The sequence below is a fragment of the Montipora capricornis genome, chromosome 14, assembly GCF_036669925.1.
Source record: "Montipora capricornis isolate CH-2021 chromosome 14, ASM3666992v2, whole genome shotgun sequence".
In the NCBI taxonomy this organism is placed as follows: Eukaryota; Metazoa; Cnidaria; class Anthozoa; order Scleractinia; family Acroporidae; genus Montipora; species Montipora capricornis.
In genome coordinates, this window is record NC_090896.1 from 7,701,661 (window position 1) to 7,723,794 (window position 22,134).

The following is a 22,134-nucleotide window of genomic DNA, read 5'->3' on the forward strand; positions in this document are numbered from 1 at the left end:
TGGTCCGTAAAGGGGATACGTTGGGGTAGTCCGTGGACCGGTCCGTAAGGGGTGTCCACGGACCAGCTGAATGACAACTGCAGACTACAGACTTTAAGAGAAGTGTTTATCAGCGCTATTATAGACCCCTTTCACTTTCAGTTAATTCCCAATCTGGAGGACAAAACAATAAGATTGCTTTGCATTTGAAAGGTTTGTTTCTCTCAGGGGACAGAACAACCATTTTTTGTCCTTCAGGTTGGGAATTACTGAAATGGGTCTATTTCTTGTTTACAAACATTGACGTCACATTTCTTTTGATATTCAAATTTGCCAACCAAGGAACAAAGGAAGTCATTGTTTCAACAGCCAATTGGGTTCTGGTTGGCATATTAATAACAATAGGTGACGTCACGAAAAACATCGCTATTTGTACACTGTATACAGTGTACAAATAGCTTTGAAATTAAACAGTATTTTATTAAGTTTAACCCCCCATTTCAAATAGCCCTAATAAACTGAGTATTTAAGTCTAAGCACCCATTCTAAAACGGTTAGCTTTCAGTAACTGTGATAATTTTTTAGAGTTTGTCTACAGTCTGGAAGTGTCAGACACGACCATGGACCGGGGCCGGGGTCGATATTTTCAGGTCATCCGCCGTGGACTTCCCTGCGGGAGGTCCCGGGATCAGGCTTTGACCAGCCTGTTTAAGCAAAAAAAAAATATACTCCTTAGATGTAGGCCATGAAGTCTAATGTTCTTTATTCAGCAGAAGTGTTTGACTTAGAGAGAATCCTCTTATAAAGGCACAAGTGATCGATGAGACCACATGAATATAAACTACCGACACTGCGCAAATTGAAGAAGTCTTTGTGTGGAAACTGGTATGTACATGTACATCTATAATGGGTACACTGCTGTGTTTTTTAACGCAATGACACCTCAAATGCCCTAGGACGCCCAAGGCTACTGCCTAATGGTCGCCCAGTCACCTGGGGTACCTTAATTGTGAGCGCAGGCGTCCAAATTTCTGAAGGAGTAGCCCAAATGGGCACCTAACTTTTAATTAATTAATTCTGGGCTCTTGAAAAAATGACTTGGGCTACTAAATTTTAATGCTGGAAGCCCAAAGGACTCTGGAAAAAATTTCTTAGGCAGCAGCCTTGACGTCCCCAGTTTACAAGTAAAATCAGCTAGCGTTAGTACAATAATGAGTATACAGTACAATGTTAAATTACAAATTCAACAAACTGAAAGATAATTATGGTGCAGGTACTTTACAATAAAACACCAAAGAATGGGCTATTTCCGAGTTGCTGTTTGTCTCGGTTTCTAAGCGAGTCTTGGTGCTCAACTATTGGAAGGGAAATGAGTTTGATTTGCATAAGAATATGCAACTCATCTGCATCTGAATGGTTGTGCACCAGGACTCGCTTTGAAAATGAGGCATGCAGCAACTCGGAAATGGGCTATTCGATCTAGTATGTCAGGTACTTACATTACGGATAGCCTTTTTATATTTAACTAGTCACCCAATCTCCCTCACTGCTTTAATTTATGCAAAAAATTCCAATGTTGGCATCCTTTAGTTATCAATTTATGATTTCATTATTTCTGTTATTTTTTGTTACTGCTGCAGCTTGTGTGCCAGTTTAACATATGCACAGAAATAGGCCATTTCCGAGTTCATGTCTGCCTCCGCTTCAAAGCGAGTCCAAGTGCGAAGTTTTTGTTATGAAAATTAGTTTTCATTCAGATGTAAAGTAGAACTAATTACCATCACAAAAACTTCGCACTTAGACTCACTTTGAAGAGGAGGCAGACATGAACTCAGAAATGGCCTATTAATATTGCAGAACGAGCTAATCAGACCCTAAAGGAAAAGGACTTAAATTTATAACTGCAAAGGTGAGAACTTTAAGAATGGTATTATATAATAATGCGGTAGCCTCGCAGCTCCTACAAGGTCTCACCTGATTGGAGACCACCCTTGAGGTTTAACAAAAGAACAAATAACAGAAACAATGGCCCTTTTGTTTTAGGCCTAGGGTAACAGAAACAATGGCCCTTTTGTTTTAGGCCTAGGGTCCATTGCTTCTGTTATTTGTTCTTTTGTTAAACCTCAAGGGTGGTCTTCAATCAGGTGAGACCTTGTAAGAGCTGCGAGGTGACCCTAATAATTATTTTAACTCTTTTTATCAAAAATTCAACTTATCCATGGTTTTTTTAAAACCTCTGAAATTCTTGAGGGATGGCAGCGATTATGTAAACAGGCTTTCTCGGTAACATTCTCCTGTCAAACCATTATGAATACTGAAATAATACTTAAAAAAATATTCAGTAGTTTGACAATACATTTGATACAGTGGAAAAGAAAAATTGCATTGTCTTGGAGTTTTAATTGATGAAACAATGACATGGAAATAACACATTACACTTGTATATCTTTATATGTATCCTTGAGAGTATATGGAAATACACTGTACAGCAATTGTCCTCAAGCTAAGGCAGTATCTCTCACTAAAACAACTTCTAAAGACAACTTATGACTTGATATATCCATATCTATCATAATTATGCTGTACTTGCTTGGGGTAGTGCTTGTGTATCGCATCTCAAGAAAGTTCAAGTTAAATAAAACCATATTATCTGCGTGATGTTCTATGCTACTCTTTATGGTGAAAATACAGATACTATAGTGCCCTTCCATTACTTTAAACTTATAACTTAGTTATTAGACCTTTATGTACTTAACTTGGTTTTACACTTACCCTCCAATATGGAATTTCTGGCGTTTGAGTGTATACAAATTAGCCCGAAATGAAATATTTCTGCAGCACTGGAGCAGTGGCGACTGGAACTAGTCCAGTCGAAGTGCATTTTGGGTTGTCAAGGAGGACTATATTAGAGGTTTGTAGCATGTGAGATAGTCATTCTAGGCTGACACCTCGTTCGATCTTAGATATATTTTTAAGTATAATGTTCTTTTAGTCAACACGGGTAGACGCGTTTGAAATTTGTAGCCTCGTAGGATGGGCTTTTTAGAGTTTGTGCCATGGTTCCTACCCAGATTTCCTGCCGACTTTTTTTCCCCACGGGGTTTTTTCCGGCGGGTTTTTTCTGGCCTCCGTCTGACAGTAGTAGTTGTGTAAACTGTCGCTAGCTCTGTCTCTTGTCTTATGCCTTGTACTTAGATCTTGTAATAGGTTGTAGTATAACGTATCGTTATAGTTACTGGTGCTCGGTCTAAACTACCAAAATAAACCTAATGGTTTTTCCTCATGTTGTGTACTGCGTGGTGTAGCTGGAATGTATGTTTACATAAAATAGCTGCTCCCCTCCATCTTCAACAATCTCAAATTACGCCAGATCATATTCACACATAATTATAACAATAGATACTGTAACAGTGTGTGGGTCAAAAAGGAACTTCTATATGACGTTGTATAAAGCACGTTCTAAGACTAATATTGAAAAAACAACTTTTTCAGCTTCAGCAGTCAACCATTGGCAAAAATTACTGTGAGTGTTATCAAAGATCTCAGTCTTCCTGTTACATGTATCTACTTTTGAAGCAATTATTGGTTGAACGTCTACCGGTAAGCCATGTGAAATCTCTAAAGTAAATTTTTTGACAAAGTAGTCACATTCTCCTGTCAAACTATTATGAACTGCTGATGAAATTATGCTTTAAAAATATTCAATAGTTTGACAATGCATTGATACATTGGTGTTTACGAAGTAATACCGAGTAGTGTGTGTCTTGAGTATGTAGGTAGATGCCTAGATACATTTCAAATGTTACTAAACAAGACTATATAGTGTCTAAGTCGAGAACTATAGTTATCATATGGTTCTCAATAGACGCTAGGTATTTCCATCTTTGGTGTAATATATCAAACACGAGAAGGAGTGTTTCATTGGATATCCAAACACTGAGAAGCGAGTTGAAAAACGAGGCCGAAGGCCGAGTTTTTTAACTGCTTTCGAGTGTTCGATATTGCTTCTCAAAGGAATCAGTAGTTTAATTGGACTGAGATATTTGGGATCAAAGTTGGCGAATTTTATATGCTAATTAAGACCACATATCCAAACTTCCTTCACGGTAGTGATTTCTTTTGTTTTTGGCTTATGAATTATTAATGAGTTTGAGAAATATATATCAATCAGTTTCTTTAGTCTGTTTTATAAATTAATGTCAATTGAAACTATTATGTACTAAAGGAACATTGATATTGATGTTTTAAGGAGGTGTGAAAGAAATAATCTTGTCTTGCGACAAAAGATCAGAAAAAGCCGAGAGTGGGCATTTAAGTATATGACATGGGTACTATCGACATGTTAACTCTACTGTACTGTTAAAACGTGGTTTAGACCTTTGAATCTGGGGATAAAATCTATAAGTGTCAGGTGTGAAATGAATGCTACTTAGCTGTCCTTTCTTAAACATGTACTTGTAGCGGAGCTCTGCACGCACCAAAGGCGCTCGCGTGCAGAGCACTATTGTTAAGAAAATGTGGTAGTTACCCATCGATGCGAGAAATCTTGGTTTCATCACCATGACGTCATCAACCGTCCGTCCGTATGTCCACCCCTCCATGTATGCCAATGTGACCAGTATCATGCTAGTTTACAGCATCCATCTTTGATATTGGAAATCTGTCTTTTGATTAATTGACACCTGTCAAAACAAGGTATCCGCTTACCAGTATCACACTACCATATCGCGGGCTCAAGCTTAAGCTCACCAAGGTCAGCTGTGTTTTTTTTTTTAAGTTGACTGCTGACCAGGTACTGGTTTTAGGTGAACTTACCTGAATATAAAAAAGATTTCATTTTTTGCGCGCATTCTGTAACTCAACGCGGCATTTTTCATGAAAAATGCAGAAACAAAACATCTTCCAAACTGTTTTTCACGTGAACATGAAAAGCGTTGAATGTGTAAGAACTTTCGTTGATATATAGTATGGCCGTGTAGCTGCGTCGACCCGGTCCATGGACCACCCCTGTGGACCACCCCTCATTTTGTAAGAAAAATCTTTAAGAGAGAGAGCGAAGTGGTCCGTGCACTTATCTGGACAATTTCAGCATTTGTCTCTTATAGACACCTTACCTGGACAATGCATGGTATGCAACAATGCATGGACAATGCATGTTAATAGGTGTCTATAAGAGACAATAATTGCTTAAATCAGTACCTCATAACTATAAGCGAAAAACTGCCCTATATTCCTGTTAATTAACACACTTATCACCTATATTCCTGTTAATTAACACACTTATCTGGACAATACATGGTATGCAACAATGCATGGACAATGCATGGTATATAGGTGTCTATAAGAGACAATTGCTTAAATTTATCAGTACCTCATAACTATAAGCGAAAAACCGCCCTATATTCCTGTTAATTAACACACTTATCACCTATATTCCTGTTAATTAACACACTTATCTGGACAATGCATGGTATGCAACAATGCATGGACAATGCATGGTATATAGGTGTCTATAAGAGACAATTGCTTTAAAAATCAGTACCTCATAACTATAAGCGAAAAACTGCCCTATATTCCTGTTAATTAACACACTTATCACCTATATTCCTGTTAATTAACACACTTATCTGGACAATGCATGGTATGCAACAATGCATGGACAATGCATGGTATATAGGTGTCTATAAGAGACAATTGCTTTAAAAATCAGTACCTCATAACTATAAGCGAAAAACTGCCCTATATTCCTGTTAATTAACACACTTATCTGGACAATGCATGGTATGCAACAATGCATGGACAATGCATGGTATATAGGTGTCTATAAGAGACAATTGCTTTAAAAATCAGTACCTCATAACTATAAGCGAAAAACTGCCCTATATTCCTGTTAATTAACACACTTGTCTGGACAATTTCAGCATTTGTCTCTTATAGACACCTTTCAGGTGAAACCCATGACCCTTGCGATGATGACGGTAGAACGCGCTGGTCAAATTGTTGGGCTCGTTTGTTCCGGTGAAGGACACTATGAATTAAATGAATGTATATTTGAAGTGCGGGCTATAGACGAATCCCTTTGGAGCCACCAATTTGAAATGCATGGTATATAGGTGTCTATAAGAGACATTGCTTAAATCAGTACCTCATAAACTATAAGCAAAAAACCGCCCTATATTCCTGTTACCGGTAATTAAGAATGAGAGCAGCAACTTTATGTCATAACCGGGTGTTTTTTTTTTTTTTTGGCCAAAAAGGTAGTCTGTACAGATCGTAGTCTATACAGACGTTAAATTCCGTGACATAGATCGTAGTCATGGGCTTCAGATTAAATTTTCCAGATAAGTGCGAGTATGGCTTCTCTCTTTCGTCCGAAGATTTCTCTGCTTGTAACTTTACAAAATAAGTGGTGGTCCATGGACCGGGTCCATGAAGGGGTCCATGAAGGGGTCCATGGACCAGGTCCACAGGGGTGGTCCATGGACCTGGGGTCCATGTTTTGTATATGTCCTATGAAAAACTTTCATTTGAAACTCATATTGAGTATATACAATGTATGTAAAAAGGAATGTGCTGGCATTATAAGAGCTTTAAAATGAAGTAAGCCTTTTGACCCCCTCAGCACCCTCATAACTTAATATAAATCACTCATGAAACCTTATTTTGATTACTGCTCACCCCTGTGGGATACATGTGGTAAGCAGCTAAAAGATAAATAATTTTACAAAAAATTCAAAATCGTGCGGGAAGGGTTATTACTTGCTCTTCATATGATGTTAGGTCTACATCGTTGCATCTGTGGATTAAATCTAAAATGGTCAGCAGTGAAATGAATCCTTCTGGGCTGTCCTTTTTTGTGTTCGCTATTCATGGTGATGCTATTGAAAGTGGTTTATACCTTTGCATCTGTGGATGAAATTTAATAGTGTCAGCTGTGAAATGATTACTACTCAGCTGTCCTTTCTCCTCTTTGCTGTTGGTGGTGATGTTGAAATTGGCCTGAACCTTTGCATCTATTAATTGATGAAATCTACTATTAGCAATTATAGTGAATGATACTTAATGTACTGTAACAGTGTATGCTAACATAAAAAGGTAAATGTATGTCTTTAACTCTGACTTTAAAATAATAGCATTTGGACTTGATTGAAGTTCGAGAGGCAGTTTGTTGCAGACTATTATTGCCCAGAATGCACAAAGGCCCGCACAGTAAGAAGGTCCTGGTCACAAGAGCATACGTAGGCAATAAGCTGAAATGGATTGGGGTTAAGCAGCAGTTCATTAATATATTCTGGGGCTTTATTATTAACAGCTTGGTTAAACTATATAATTATAGAATACATGTACAGGGCCTCTTACGGTTACATGTTACATAGAGCGACTGTATTGGCCGGAATACTGAGTCCTGATTTACCATACCCCCCATACATTGGATGGGCCTAACTATTAGTTTTATAATTTTTTTAAAATTTCCTTGGGGTAAATTTGCTTGGGGTAAATTTGCTTGGGGTAAATTCAGGGAACTGCTACCCATACTGTCATGCAAGAGTTTGTCATTTTGTACGAGGGGTAAAGTCAAGGGGTGCCATGCTCTATGTGAGTGAGTGTTGGGCCCCTAGGAATGCGGACCTGGCGAGGTCTAGGCTTGGCTAAATTTATGTATTACAACGAACAGAAGGCCTTGCTACAATGTTTTGCTAAATGTGAATCAACATGGACATGTTACAATCGACCCAAGAACCTAAAATAATTATGAACATTGTCAAGAGACTTAATGATAGAGTCCAGAAGAGAGATCGAGAACCAACAATTAAAAATTCTGTTCTTTAGTCGTTTATTAGCAGGCGATTATGAAGGAGCCACACACAGACATCAGGAACACAGGACTCAATAGCGGCTAGGGCACGGTATCGTGGAGAACCACAATGTGGCCTGACTGAGAGATGTGTGTCATCGGCATACCCATGAACAGAGGGAAGACGGTTAGCAATTTCATGTATGTGATTGATCCGAGAAACATTATTTTAATGAACAAAACAGGACCCAAACATCTGCCTTGTGGGACATCGCATTTCAATTGAAATCATCAGAAGATTGGTCATTGATGAGAAGTTGTTGCTTTTGATCCGACAAATAAGATTTGAACCAGTCAAGGGCTGAAGCAGTGATTCAAAAATCATTTTCAAGGTTACTAAGGAGAATCTGATGGTCAATTGTGTCGAAAGCGGCACTTAAATCTAGTGGCACTAGAAGCATGATTTCGTGATTGTCCATAGACATGAGAATGTCGCTTTGAACCTTGAGCAACACAGTTTCAGTTGAGTGGAATTTTCGGAAGCCTGACTGGATCTTACTTGGTATTAAGGAGCATCGTGTTCACCATGTGGAAGCAATTGAGCAAGAACTGATGATGAGATGAAAGGCAGATTGCTAACTGGACAGATGCCTTAAAAACTTTATAAGTTAACTCAAGGCCTGATTTCTTGAGTAGAGGTTTCACCTTTGTGGTTTTCCAATCCTCAGGGACATAGACGTGGGAGAGAGACAGATTAACTAGGTTAGTAATGGGTGGTGCAAGAACGTCAACTGAAGGCAATTCAGACTTTTACGATCCTTGTCAGGATAGGATCCAGGGGGCATGTGGGGGCATCTTTAGATGAAATCTGTAATTGTGAGAAGTGAAATGAATGCTACTTAGCTGTCCTTTCTCCAGTGTGCTTTTGGTGATGCGCTTGAAAGTGCTTTATACCTAGTTTGCATCAGTGGATGAAATTTAAAAGTGTGAGCAGTGAAATGAATGCCACTCAGCTGTTCGTTACTGCTTTGTGCAGTTGGTGTTGGTATTGAAAGTGATTGAAACCTTTGCATCAGGGGATGAAATTTAAAAGTGTCAGCAGTGAAGTGAATGCTGCTCAGCTATCCTCTGGCTTTCTCCTGTCACTGGGTAGTTGTGGTAAGACAATCACATTCTCTTTTGTTGGTATTGAAATGTTATGAGAGCCAACATTTACCATGCCGAGACTCAATCACCAGACAGAAACAGACTTGTTTACTCTGCCTCCTTTATTTTGTTGAAAAGTTGAAAAGTTTATTAAAACTCTCTGGCAGTTACAGAAAGAACTGAATTCAGAGCTAGATTTACAAAAAAAAAAAAAGAAATAATGAAATAAGTTTAATCTAATAATACTAACAGTTACATGTAACTAGTAATTTTAAACATATTTACATGGCTTCTGATAGGATGCGGAAAAAAATTAAAGATTATGCGGAAATTTTTGGCCATATTATGCGGAAACATGCGTTGATTATGCGGAAATTACACCGGATTATGCGGAAACTTAAACAAGTTATAAAACTAATAATTAGGCCCGTCCAATGTATTTACATGCTGACGGTAAATCCGTAATCGAAACTGCAACCAATACAATCGCATTTGTGACTGAATTTTTGCCCTTTGTGATTAAATTACATGGAGGAGTCATCAATTTGCGACCAGCTTTCACCGTTGAAATAAAAGGGTTAGCAGTTGGGATTTTCCCGCAACTTTTGGTAAAATAAATAAAGCGATAAAAAATTATTTTGTTTCTCATCATGAATTTTGTTTCAATATGGGGGAAATGGAGCAAAATTGTAATACCTTTGGAGCGCGATCCATTCCCTCGATCATTGACTTAAAGTGCGTTTGCTCCGTATTCCGGAATAAGAATACGTGAAGTGATGAATTCAAAACGGTATGTCTGGCGTTTTGAAACAACAAGGATAATAAAGATATGTTTAAAATAGCATTTTAGCAGGTGTTCGACATTTTTAATGTGAATCTCCGTAAAAACGAAGGATTTCGAACTTGTATTCCATGAAATCCTATTCCGGAATACGGTTAATCGAACGCGCCCTTAGTTTCTTATCAGTTACGTCATTTGCGGAAGTGTAACTGTTTCTCGTCCAATGGAAAGCATTGTAGGAACAAAAACTAGTGTCCAGGCTCATTGGCGAAAAAATGCACGGAAACTGCTTACGATCTTTCTTACGAACTTTCATCTTGCGAACGAAATTGTGTGTTTTCTTCAATGTTCAGGAAAGTAAGCGTTTCAAAACAGTCAATTTCTTCGGTTTTTATGTTTTTGAGGATGTTAAGGAGCTGCTTTATCACTAATATCAGATATTTCTTCTGTTTTTTGCGGAAAATATGGGAATTATGCGGAAAATATGGGAATTATGCGGAAGATGCGGATTTCAGTGAATTATGCGGATCCGCATCGCCGCATCCTGTCAGATGCCATGTATTTAAATGCAGAAAATTATTCACCTCTCCTAGTTATGCATTTAGTGAAATTTTTGTACATTCAAGTAAAACTGCTGCGGGATTGTTCTTAAAATTAATTATAATGACGTCTTTCTCAGTCTATTAACAATAGGTTTCTGTAACATGGCTGCAGGGGACGATTTATGGCAACGTCAGCAAAATTCCATGGTCACCTCTCTGATCAATGTGGTTTCACTGCATCAGGAAAGTGGAACCTATCTGGGCAACCTTCAATGCAATAACCTTTTATCTTCTTGCATGAAGGATCTTGGGCCTCCCTGAATTCTGTTAATTTGATATTCGATACTGGCAAAGCATCTAGAATGCTTGTGTTCTAACTTACTTTCATGAGGAGTTGACTGGATCCTGGAGAATGCATCTGCCACATATTTTGTTTCTATTATATACAAATTAGACACATGAACTACTTCTTTAAAGTGAAGAGGCATGTAGCACATTCTGAAACACTTAATTATTCTAGTCAAGCCTGGACATTTCATGAGAAGCGAGACTAGTGGCTTGTGGTCTAGCTAGCTGTTTCTGCAACGATGAATTTACCCACAATAAAATTACAATGTATAGTCGCAGTACTGCTCACTCACTCAAGTCAAAGCAAGGGCCTCATTTTTCAATTTGCACATGTATGTGCATTTTTTGAGGGTTAAGTGCCCTTTTTACATGTATATAAATACAGCTGGCCATCCAAAGGTACACTGTACATGTACATATAGACACAACTGCAGAGATCTTTAAGTTCATGGTTTCTCTGTTATGGTTGTACAGAGTTACATGTAGGTGCTTTTGTCAAGCAAGACTTGTAGTGTATATCAGTTGAGTTTGTTGCCGACATTTATCTAATTCTGCTCAGACCAGTCTGAGAGAGATTTTCTCTGGGTACACCAGATAATAATTATGTGATTTGATTTCATTAAAATCGATCAGAGTTTTCCCATTAATATAATTATTTTTACCGATAGTACTATTATAGTGGGGAGGCACGGTGGCCTCATGGTTAGTGTGCTCGACTCCGGATCGAGTTGTTCGGGTTCGGGGCCTGACCGGGGACATTGTGTTGTGTTCTTGGGCAAGACAGTTTACTCTCACGGTGCTTCTTTCCACCCAGGTGTATAAATGGGTACTAGCGTAATGCTGGGGGTAACCCTGCGATGGACTAGCATCCCATCCAGGGGGGAGCATAAATACTCCTAGTTGCTTCATGCTACGGGAACCGGAGGTAAGCGCCAGCCTTAATGGGCCTTCAGGCTCATAACAGAGACTTTACCTTTACCTTACTATTATAGTACTTGTATACCACTTATGCTTCCAGGCTATGCTTCAAAGTTATTATAATATTACATGTAAGTGTTATTGTTATTATCTTTTCTTATTAATTATCTCCCTGATTAGTAGGGCACATGTGCCCGGCTATAAGATTTGAGACTTAAATAAAGTTATTATTATTATTATTATTATTATTATTATTATTATTATTATTATTATTATTATTATTATTATTATACATGTAGTTCTGACATCTTAAAGAGCTGGGAGGTCAGTGCTACATACATGTACATGTATACAATGTAGTTTCCTTCAGTTGGGAATGACTTTGGGGGGAAAGGAGTATCCACAAAATGGAAAACAATTTTCTTAGAATCCATCTAAGTATCCAAAAACAATTTTAAAATTAAAATCCACAATATCCTACTCCAAAGACTTTCAGAAGAAAATGACTGATAAGATTGATTTATCTGTCTTTAAGTTAATAACAAAATATCTTTAAGAGTTACCGGTAGTACTTTGGCTTTTCATATTGACACTTTGTATTGATTTCATTTTAGATGATATTTACTTATTTTAAATGACTGTTTACTTTGTACACTAGTTAATTTGTATACCTATGCATTCTATAATACAGCTGTATATTGTTTGTAAAGCATAACTGAATACCACAGCTTAATTTCTCTACTTGTTCTCTCTTATATACATGTGTAACCACTGCTCGCCTTGACTACATGTAACTTTAATGTAACTGCAAGCAGTGCATATTGAACATTTATCATACATGTATAATGAATCCTACAATAAACAGATAAACAGAGTAATAGGAAGTTCGCTGTGATCACTGTCTAATGTCTGTCAGTCTCCTTGATGTTGATGTTTCTAGTGATATATTTTCCAAGCTCTTATTTATGTATCCCAGACTTCAATTTCTAAATCCGTATTTTTCTTTATTTGGTTTATAATTTTATTCATTTTCTATGAATTCGAAAGCACTATCAATGATAATCACAAAATTATTGATAGAGGTGGTAGAGGTGGCGCAGTGATGAGAACTTCACAAATGTGGTCCAGGTTTGACTCAGGCCAGAGTCGGCATCACATGTGGGTTAAATTTGTTGGTTCTCTACTCTGCACCGACATGTTTTTCTCCAGGTACTTCAGTTTTTCCCTCTCCTCAAAAAGTTAAATTTGATTTGACTTGAGTTGATTTGTTAATTTACATTGTCCCCAATCAGAGCTCCAGTTGTAGAAGATTCGGCACTTAAATAAAGTGTCTTTCCTTTCTTTTTCTTTGTGTTTCCAAAGAAAAATATGGCAGCAAGGGAAGCTGTACAGTGTAGCTGCAGGTTGTTAAAAAGGCAAGCAGATCTTATGCTTAACTACATGTAAAGGTAAGAGGCATCTCAGCATTTACATGTAACAACTTAAGAGGTGGCTGGCCTTACAGTACATTTTCACTGAATCTTTCAGTGAACAGGCAGGAGTATGGAAAACTCTTAAGATGCCAAGCTGATCCTATATCTTGCCAGACTGAGATTTTGCAAAGGTTAGAACACTTTTTTCTTTTATGTTGGAAATTTCAAAGTACAGGATTTTACTGTACAGTGTACTGTTGCCACTCAATTAGTCAAATATATTGAAGGTTTTTTTTTTTTTTTTTTTTGCACTTATTGTTACAACTTAAAGTGCCTATCACCTCAACACACTTTTCCAATATATTTATTCTCCGAAATCATCCCAAATACATCGTGTTGTTTTTAGAACATTTAGATTGAAATTTCATTCTTTCATTGGCTTTGAAAAACGGGAAAAGTGGTCATACCGTGATTGATAACCGAGCAATGAAGGGGAATGGGTTCTATACCGGGTTGACGTCACAAATTGATTTGCATCGCTGTTTTCAAAGAACTATCTCAATGAAAATTAATTTGTGACGTCAACCCGGTATCGAACCCATTCTCCTTCATTGCTCGGTTATGGATCAAAGTATGATCACTTTTCCCGTCTTTGAAAGCCAATAAAAAAGTAAAATTTCAATCAAAAGGTTCTTTAAACAACACGATGTATTTGGTACAATTTCGGAGTATAAATAAAGAGGAAAAGTGTGTTGAGGTGATAGGCACCATGGCAAGGATGTTTTTCCAAAGACTGGAGCTTGAATTGTACGATTTGATGAGCAACCCTTTTTGCAGTTTCCTCTTGGATTTTACTAGCCAATGAAATTCTTTTGATGGTAATCTGATTTAACAAAAAGCAAAATAAATATGTCAATGACATTATTCTGCAAAGATCATTTGATTCTTAAAAACCAATATTCTTTCTTGACCCCTGCTGTGTATCTTTAGTCTTTGAATTAAGTGCTTTTGCATCAACTTCACTTGAAAAAATCAGAGCTATGATTTTTGACAAACAACACGTACACATAATACTTTTGATGTATTGTTGTGACCTGAACTAAGCTAGTTTTTTATTTGGCAAATGTGCCAGTGCTTGTCCTCCTGTGGTTGTTGTCAAGCATGGAAATTACTTGAGAAAATGTAGCATTATACATGACGAGTTATGTGTATAATGCAGAAAGGCCAGTTTTGCAAACTTTAGTGGATCTCTTTATCAAATTTAACAGCTGATGCTGAACAGTGCCTTGCTCAAATGCATTTTATAGAGTTAAGGAGAGGAAGGGTGCTCAGTGGCAAGCGTAACTGTCAAGTGAATTGAGGTCAATGCAGACAATGAGCTTTCTTTTAGACAAGTGTAATTTATTTCTTTTTCAAACATCACATTACACTCTATTCAGTTGGCTCTGTTTAAAATATAAGTGCTACACGGCCAACGTTTGTATAAACGTAACCTTTCCTTGTACTTGTACATGTTCATTGCCGTGACTTTAACATCTTCACTTCCCACGGCCTGCTCGCGTCTGACCTTGTAGCTCAGTCGGTAGAGCGGCGGAGATCTAACCCGAAGGTCGTGGGTTCAATTCCCACCCTGGTCAGAGTTTTTCTCTGTCCTTGTGTGGGCCCATTTCCGTCTGTGGGGCTAACGCTCACATGGTTCATATGGGATTGAAATCTAGCACTTCACATTACACTCTATTCAGTTGGCTCTGTTTAAAATATAAGTGCTACACGGCCAACGTTTGTATAAACGTAACCTTTCCTTGTACTTGTACATGTTCATTGCCGTGACTTTAACATCTTCACTTCCCACGGCCTGCTCCCGTCTGACCTTGTAGCTCAGTCGGTAGAGCGGCGGAGATCTAACCCGAAGGTCGTGGGTTCAATTCCCACCCTGGTCAGAGTTTTTCTCTGTCCTTGTGTGGGCCCATTTCCGTCTGTGGGGCTAACGCTCACATGGTTCATATGGGATTGAAATCTAGCACTTCACATTACACTCTATTCAGTTGGCTCTGTTTAAAATATAAGTGCTACACGGCCAACGTTTGTATAAACGTAACCTTTCCTTGTACTTGTACATGTTCATTGCCGTGACTTTAACATCTTCACTTCCCACGGCCTGCTCCCGTCTGACCTTGTAGCTCAGTCGGTAGAGCGGCGGAGATCTAACCCGAAGGTCGTGGGTTCAATTCCCACCCTGGTCAGAGTTTTTCTCTGTCCTTGTGTGGGCCCATTTCCGTCTGTGGGGCTAACGCTCACATGGTTCATATGGGATTGAAATCTAGCACTTCACATTACACTCTATTCAGTTGGCTCTGTTTAAAATATAAGTGCTACACGGCCAACGTTTGTATAAACGTAACCTTTCCTTGTACTTGTACATGTTCATTGCCGTGACTTTAACATCTTCACTTCCCACGGCCTGCTCCCGTCTGACCTTGTAGCTCAGTCGGTAGAGCGGCGGAGATCTAACCCGAAGGTCGTGGGTTCAATTCCCACCCTGGTCAGAGTTTTTCTCTGTCCTTGTGTGGGCCCATTTCCGTCTGTGGGGCTAACGCTCACATGGTTCATATGGGATTGAAATCTAGCACTTCACATTACACTCTATTCAGTTGGCTCTGTTTATAAATTGTACTTGGGCTGGGTTCAAGGGTCCACTGTTGGCATCCATTGAAACCTCTCAGTCTAAAGCTGATCTCCAGTGCATCAATTTTTTTTTTTAGGAATGCTTATCCTGTTGAGGTCATTAACCAAGACAGCAAGTTTCTTTGATCTGTGGACAAGAATAAAATCCTACCCTGTACCAAGGTGGGATCTTGCTCAATAATTTATTATTCTTGCTCTACATGTACATTTTCAAAACTCAGCAAGAATCGTATGAATTCTTTACGGAGAACTTGCAGCCTCCCAGGTTTGATCCCCAGATATAAATTCTGTAAACAGACGCATGTACATATAAGTAATTTTATATCAGTTGAGTTTGTTGCCTCACTATTCTGCTCATGACCAGAAAGATTTAGTCTCGGTACACCTGCTGTGGCCTTGTGGTTCGAGTGCTCGCCTCCGGATCAAGTGGTCCGGGTTCAGGTCCTGGCCAGGAAAATTGTGTTGTGTTCTTGGGCAAGGCTCTTTACTCTCACGGTGCCTCTCTCCCCCAGGTGTATAAGTGAGTACCAGCGAATTTAATGCTGGGGGTAACCCTGCAGTGGACTGGCATCCCATCCAGGGGGGAGTGGAAATACTCCTAGTCGCTTCATGCTACGGAAACCGGAGATAAGTGCTGGCCTGATGGGCCTTCCTACTGTAGGCTCGTAACAGAGACTCTTTTACACCTGAGGTACAACAACATTAATATGACATTTGATCTGCATTAATTTCAATTGATTTAATGTAAACTCACAGTCTTCCCATTAACCCATTGACACCTGGAAGTGAGACTTAAAAGATCTTTTCCTGTGTAACGGCAGATGATTTTACTCGTCAACTGGGGGTGTCAGTGGGTTAAGTAACTCTATTATTAGTAGTACTTGGGTGCTTACCATTTAGCCAAATAATCCGGATGGAATGATCGTTGCGTAAAGGTAAGCGATTTTCCGAATTTAATGACTAACCGGATGAGAAAGGCGCTTACAATTTACTACACAGCATTCCATCCCGCATATTTTACTCGATCTTGTGAGAAAGGGCCTGGAAATGGAAGGTTCTCGCAAATGGTAAGAGCTTTTCGCGAATTCCGTTCCGGACGGAAAAAGAGGACTACCTCTGGAGGTTGTCCACAATGTCCGAAAAGATTTTCCAGGAAATTGCCTTTCCATTGGACCTCAAACTGAAATTTCCGGATTTTTTGGCTAAATGGTAAGCACCCCTTGTATACCACTTATGCTTGGCTAAGCTTCAAAGTTAGTATTATCGGTGTTATTATCTTATTAAAGGGATCATAATCTTTTCTGTGTAGTTATGACATGGTTTTCTTGGGAATGAATTTGGGGGGAAAGGATAATTCACAAAATGAAAAGCAATTTTCTTAGAAAGATTCAATTTTAGCAGATACAATTTATGTACCTTATCTAAGGATGCACCTTGTCTTTACCCCTGAATTGCTTACATTTTGTTCCCAGTGGATCCTTGCATAGGGTACCTAGTACATAAACCTATCTAAACCTGAAGTGCGTAGAGGTCCAACTAAAGAAAAAACAAATGATATGAAGTTATAAGTACTACCTAAAGAGCCCTACTCCAACCCTTTTTCACATAATACTCACACCCCCCTCAAGGTAACCAATCTCATTTTCCGTACCACTTCCACCCCCCCCCCCCCCACTATACATACATTTTGCTACCCCCTGCTCCCCTTCCTTCCCTAAAATTGATGCTAAGATTGAATCCAATATCTGGTTGCAAGGTTGTGAGATTTGATCAACTTTGTACTCATTCTCTATACTGGAAGTTCCCCACAATCGATGTGTAATCTTTGTCACTCCTTCATGTTTATGTTTCTAGCTTTTTTTTTTTTTTGGATATAAAATTATTTTCAAAGCCCTTATTTATGTATCCCAGACTTCAATTTCTAAATCCCTATTTTTATTTCTTTGGTTTCTAATAAGATTTTACTTTATTCAGTTTACTATGAATTCAAAAACACTATGATCATAAAATTATTGATTTGTGTTTCCAAAGGGAAATAATTATGGAAGCACGGAAGCTATAGCTGCAGGTAGTTGAAAGGGCAAGCAGGCCTTATGCTAAGGTAAGAGACATCTCAGCATTTAACCACTTACAACTGTAAGAACAGTTGGAGGATGGATAACTCTTAAGAAAGCAATATTATTGCAAGCTGATCCTGTCTCTTGCCAGAATGAGATTTTGCAAAGGTTAGAACACTTTTTTCTTTTATGGTGGAAATTTCAAAGTCAAAGTACGGGATTTTAGTTGCCACTCAAAGGGACACTTATTGAAGGTTTTTTTTTTTTTTGCACGTATTGTAACAACTTAACCATGGCAAGGATGTTTTCCCAGAGACTGGCGCTTGGACTGTTGGTTAATAAGTTTTTGGTTAAAATGTTAAGCAAAGGTAAAGGAAGCTAGTCGGGACACCTGAATGAAACAGGAATCATTAAAAAAAAGGGATCATTAGAAAAAAAACTGTAATTTAATTTAAAATCAATGGAAACTGCTCAATTCACTTTAGTTATGCTTGGCACTATGCTACTCTCCTTAACTCTATAAAATGCGGAATTTGGGCAAGCACTGTTCAGCATCCCACTTGCATTTCTGCTGTTAAATTTGGCAAAGAGACCTACCAAAGTTTGCAAAACTGGCCTTCTAGCTTTCAATACGTAATAGTCACGTTATGACTCTTTGTGTATAATGCTACCATTGATTATATGTCAGTTTATTCCATGCTTGACAACAAAAACAGAAGGACAAGCGCTGGCACACTTGCCAAATGAAACGCTGGCTTGATTAAGTCAGGTCACAATGATATTGCAAAAATATTTGTTCTCATACACATTGTGTACGTGTTGTTTATCAGAAGTCGTAGCTGTGGTTTTTTTCAAGTAAAGTTTCCTTCACTTTGATGCAACAGCACTATAACCATTGAGAGCAGGAGTCAAGAAAGAATATTGTTTATAAAGCTAATGAGCTTTGCAGAATAATGCCATATTCTGCCTTTATTTCATACTCCATCTCCTGTGGTTCACTGGGTAAGAAATATGTCAACCGAGAATTGAGGGAACTTTTCTTCGTCATTCATATTTTTTTCAGGCTTGCCTGCGACTGCCAAAGTTGCTTGCAGGTTAGTGATCACATGGTACAAAATCCGCCATACTGGGACGCAAATTGCCCACTGGGACATCAAAAACAAAGAAAATTTAGATTATCTTGCTTTGTTTGAGATGTCCCAGTGCGCAATTTGCGTTCCAGTATGGCGGTTTTTGTACCACGTGATCACTAACCTGCAAAGGGCCCATTTAGATATCATGAATTGTTATTTCCGGTTTACAACGCAAAAAGGGGCAGATTTATTTCTGGTTAACTACGGCCAGAAATTGGTCCTAACTGCGGAATGGACAAAATGGCAGTTAAAAAAGCAAAGGGCCCATTCTGCCTCTATTTCATATCCAACCCTTGTGGTTCACTGAGTAACAAGTGTGTAAATCTTAAATATGAATAAACCTTTTTCTTACTTCCTTTGTTAACCGGAAGTAACTCAGTCCCCTTTTGTATTGGTTATTGGAGATAGCATTTTGCTGGTAACTGGTACCCACTTGTCTATGGCCACGTGGATAGATGCGCCTTTCAAATATGATCGAGGCGGGTGTTGTCTCCCGGCCTGTGGGGTGGGCCCTTCTGCCCTCCATGGGTTTTGCTTCTTCACGCAGCCAAAGTATTACATTGGGATGCAGAACCGCGAATAATGTGGACCCGAAATAGGAAGTAACAGCGATTAGCTAACAGGCATTTGGCATTCTCTACGTTCTGCCTGCGGAGTCCGGCAGTGGGTGAGCAAAGCAGTAATCCATTTTTAGTGTTTTTTCTTCTCGACAGCAAATTTTCCTTCGGATTTAAATAAACCTACATCAATTCACCTTTGATGCAAGCAAATTCTGCGTAAGTAGAGTCGGGTTAACCTTCCCTTGATCAATTGACCGAATTCAAGTCATTCCTTAAAAAAAGAGAACCCAGGGCCCTCATACTTAATACAGAAATTAATCTCGCTTTGCAACAGGTTAAAGTAGTGTGATATAGTTTTCGTGGAATGAACCAACTTTTAAAGTTGTGAACGCTTACATGGTGCGATAATATTATGTTCCATTTTATTGACTTTGAAACATTTTATTTTTTCCTCTTTTCCATTTTGTCGTACCTCAAAAAACGTTTATTTCTTCAAGTATTTCTTCTGGCTATTGCTGACAGTATGCAAATATTTTTTCTTATTTCTATTTTGTCCAATTCGTTCCCAACAGAGTCTGCTTGCTTTTTGGCACCTTAGCTTGGACTTTGTGCATAATTAAGGATTCCTTTGTTCCTTTGGGACAGGTTGAACAGTCGAAAAAGTTTCTTGCTTTGTTGACACGTTTGTGCTGAAATGATACTGTGGCATTCAATCACTAAGGTGCGTCAAGTTGGAGAAAGTGCTGTCGGAGGAATAATTTGCTGTTTGAAGTCGTCTAAAAAACAGTGAGGCTACATCATGGGAACCCACAGTAGATAAGAACAACTCAGTCTTGTGATAAGCAGAACTGGCAGAAGAATACATGTAGTTCCTGGTTCGTCTCTTTCAATTCGGTAAAGAGTGCAAATGCTGGCAGGTAGTGTCGCAGTGTAATTCCTTTGGTAACGCTTAGTGCTTTGTCAGCGTACCAGTCATAATCCGTTTGCAATGTTGAGAAACGGTGACATTCCTAAAGTTGTGCTAAGCTGGATCTTTCTCTCTCAACAGTACATACACCGGTATTTTACTGTCAAAGCGACAAAGTTAGTGCTTTGTGTTACAATTAACTTTTTTAGCAATCGCCAGCTCCAGTTTACTTTTTCTACATTACAATAGCCTCAGCATGAAATAAAATGTTATTTGTGTCAAGAACGTTTTAAATTTTCTCGTACTGGAAAACGAATAACTTTGCTTCCTTAAGTTTGTTATTTAAAAAGGATGGGAGTTTGTTCTAGTGCATTTAAATTTATTTCGCTATGTTACATCTGCAGTGGAGGAATACTGTTGTTGGAGACACCGCGCACCGGTGCACCGGTGGCTCAGTTGGTTGAGCACCGGGCTGTCACGCGGGAGGTCGTGAGTTCAACTCCGGCCGGACCCACACTCAGGGTCTTTAAATAACTGAGGAGAAAGTGCTGCCACAATCACAATCCTTCAATGTTCATAATCCGCTGGGACGTAAAAGAACTCGCACACTTGTCGCAAAGAGTAGGGCATGTAGTTCCCGGTGTTGTGGTCTGTCTTCTGTGGTATATACAGAGGGCTCATTACTGGGTTAATCATGTATTACCCTCTCAAAATAAAGAATATTGTATTGTATTGTAGATGATTTTGCAAGTATACTTCTCGATTTTAGTTTAGGTGTTTTGCGTTGTACTTCGGTGCCTTTGAAATTCACTTTTCGTTCACTTTGATTCACTTGGTATATCCCAAATCAGGCTGTAATGTTATATTCGATACTGAACTTACTTAGGGATTCTTTGAATGAAACAAAGCTATTCCTTCCTTGGCCTTCACTTGATCAAACAACGAAGCGCTTGGATTCCATAAACTCGGTATTAGTTCCACATTGAGAAAAACGCAATAAATAGTCTGTTCAAATAACTTTTTTCAGAATCTCTCCCTTTCTTTTTAAGATTTTACTATTTTATTTCTTGTCACATACCAACTTCGCCCTACAGGGATTAATTTCAGTAAACTCAGTTTTGTCGTGAAAATGGGAAGGTCCACTTGCAGCACTTCACTTGCTATCAGTAACTCCCATTTATGTCACGTTAGATTTTGGGTAAGTGATCATTTGGGCGCAAGGAATTAATATCCCTGAGAATTGCATTTAAAGAGAAGGTTTCCGCCATACACTCGAAACTAGGGATAGTGGGATAAACTTCTATGGGCTACCGCAATGAAGCAGGTGTGGATTTTTAAGATCATTCCCGTTGAAACGAATGAGACCTTCTCGTAATGCATGGTTGCCAGCTACAGCGACCAGCCCATATTATAAAGCCATGTACGAACTAAACAAAACAGTCAAAGCTAATTTTTTGTCAGCTATTTGATTAAATTAAGAAACTTCCTAAGCCCCTGTTTCTTCCAGATGTAGAGGCTTTCGATGAACTTTCCACTAAGTTGTAGACTTTTTACGTCAGCCTTCAGGGGAAGAAGACAAAGACTAAATGAGCAGAAAATTAAACACTGACATTTTAAATGGCAAGAAAAATGATGTATCATCGGTCACCACCATCAGTTGCCCCTTTGCCCGTCGCTAGGCAACTAATTTCTAATCTTTCCTACGGGCGCATTACACCTTCAACCTGATCTATAATTACACCCGAAGCAAATTCACGTGCTAGTGCGCTTGCTAGACTATAATTCTACAAATGCGGTTTTGCTGCTAAGAAACCTTCCTTAACTATTTGCGCGATTGGTGGGCAGTAGATCTTTAATAGCTCTTTTGCAAA

At 38.7% G+C, this 22,134-nt stretch overlaps 1 long non-coding RNA gene across 1 annotated transcript in view; it reads left to right on the top strand.

The window, feature by feature from the left end:
- Nucleotides 1–22,134, top strand: part of LOC138032953 (uncharacterized) — a 27,545-nt gene that overhangs the window by 276 nt on the left and 5,135 nt on the right. The window contains exons 2-8 of the long non-coding RNA XR_011128523.1: nucleotides 750–864; nucleotides 1,837–1,888; nucleotides 12,872–12,957; nucleotides 13,037–13,112; nucleotides 15,684–15,768; nucleotides 17,638–19,572; nucleotides 20,002–20,273. This is a non-coding gene — a long non-coding RNA (uncharacterized lncRNA). The remainder of the gene's footprint in view (nucleotides 1–749; nucleotides 865–1,836; nucleotides 1,889–12,871; nucleotides 12,958–13,036; nucleotides 13,113–15,683; nucleotides 15,769–17,637; nucleotides 19,573–20,001; nucleotides 20,274–22,134) is intronic.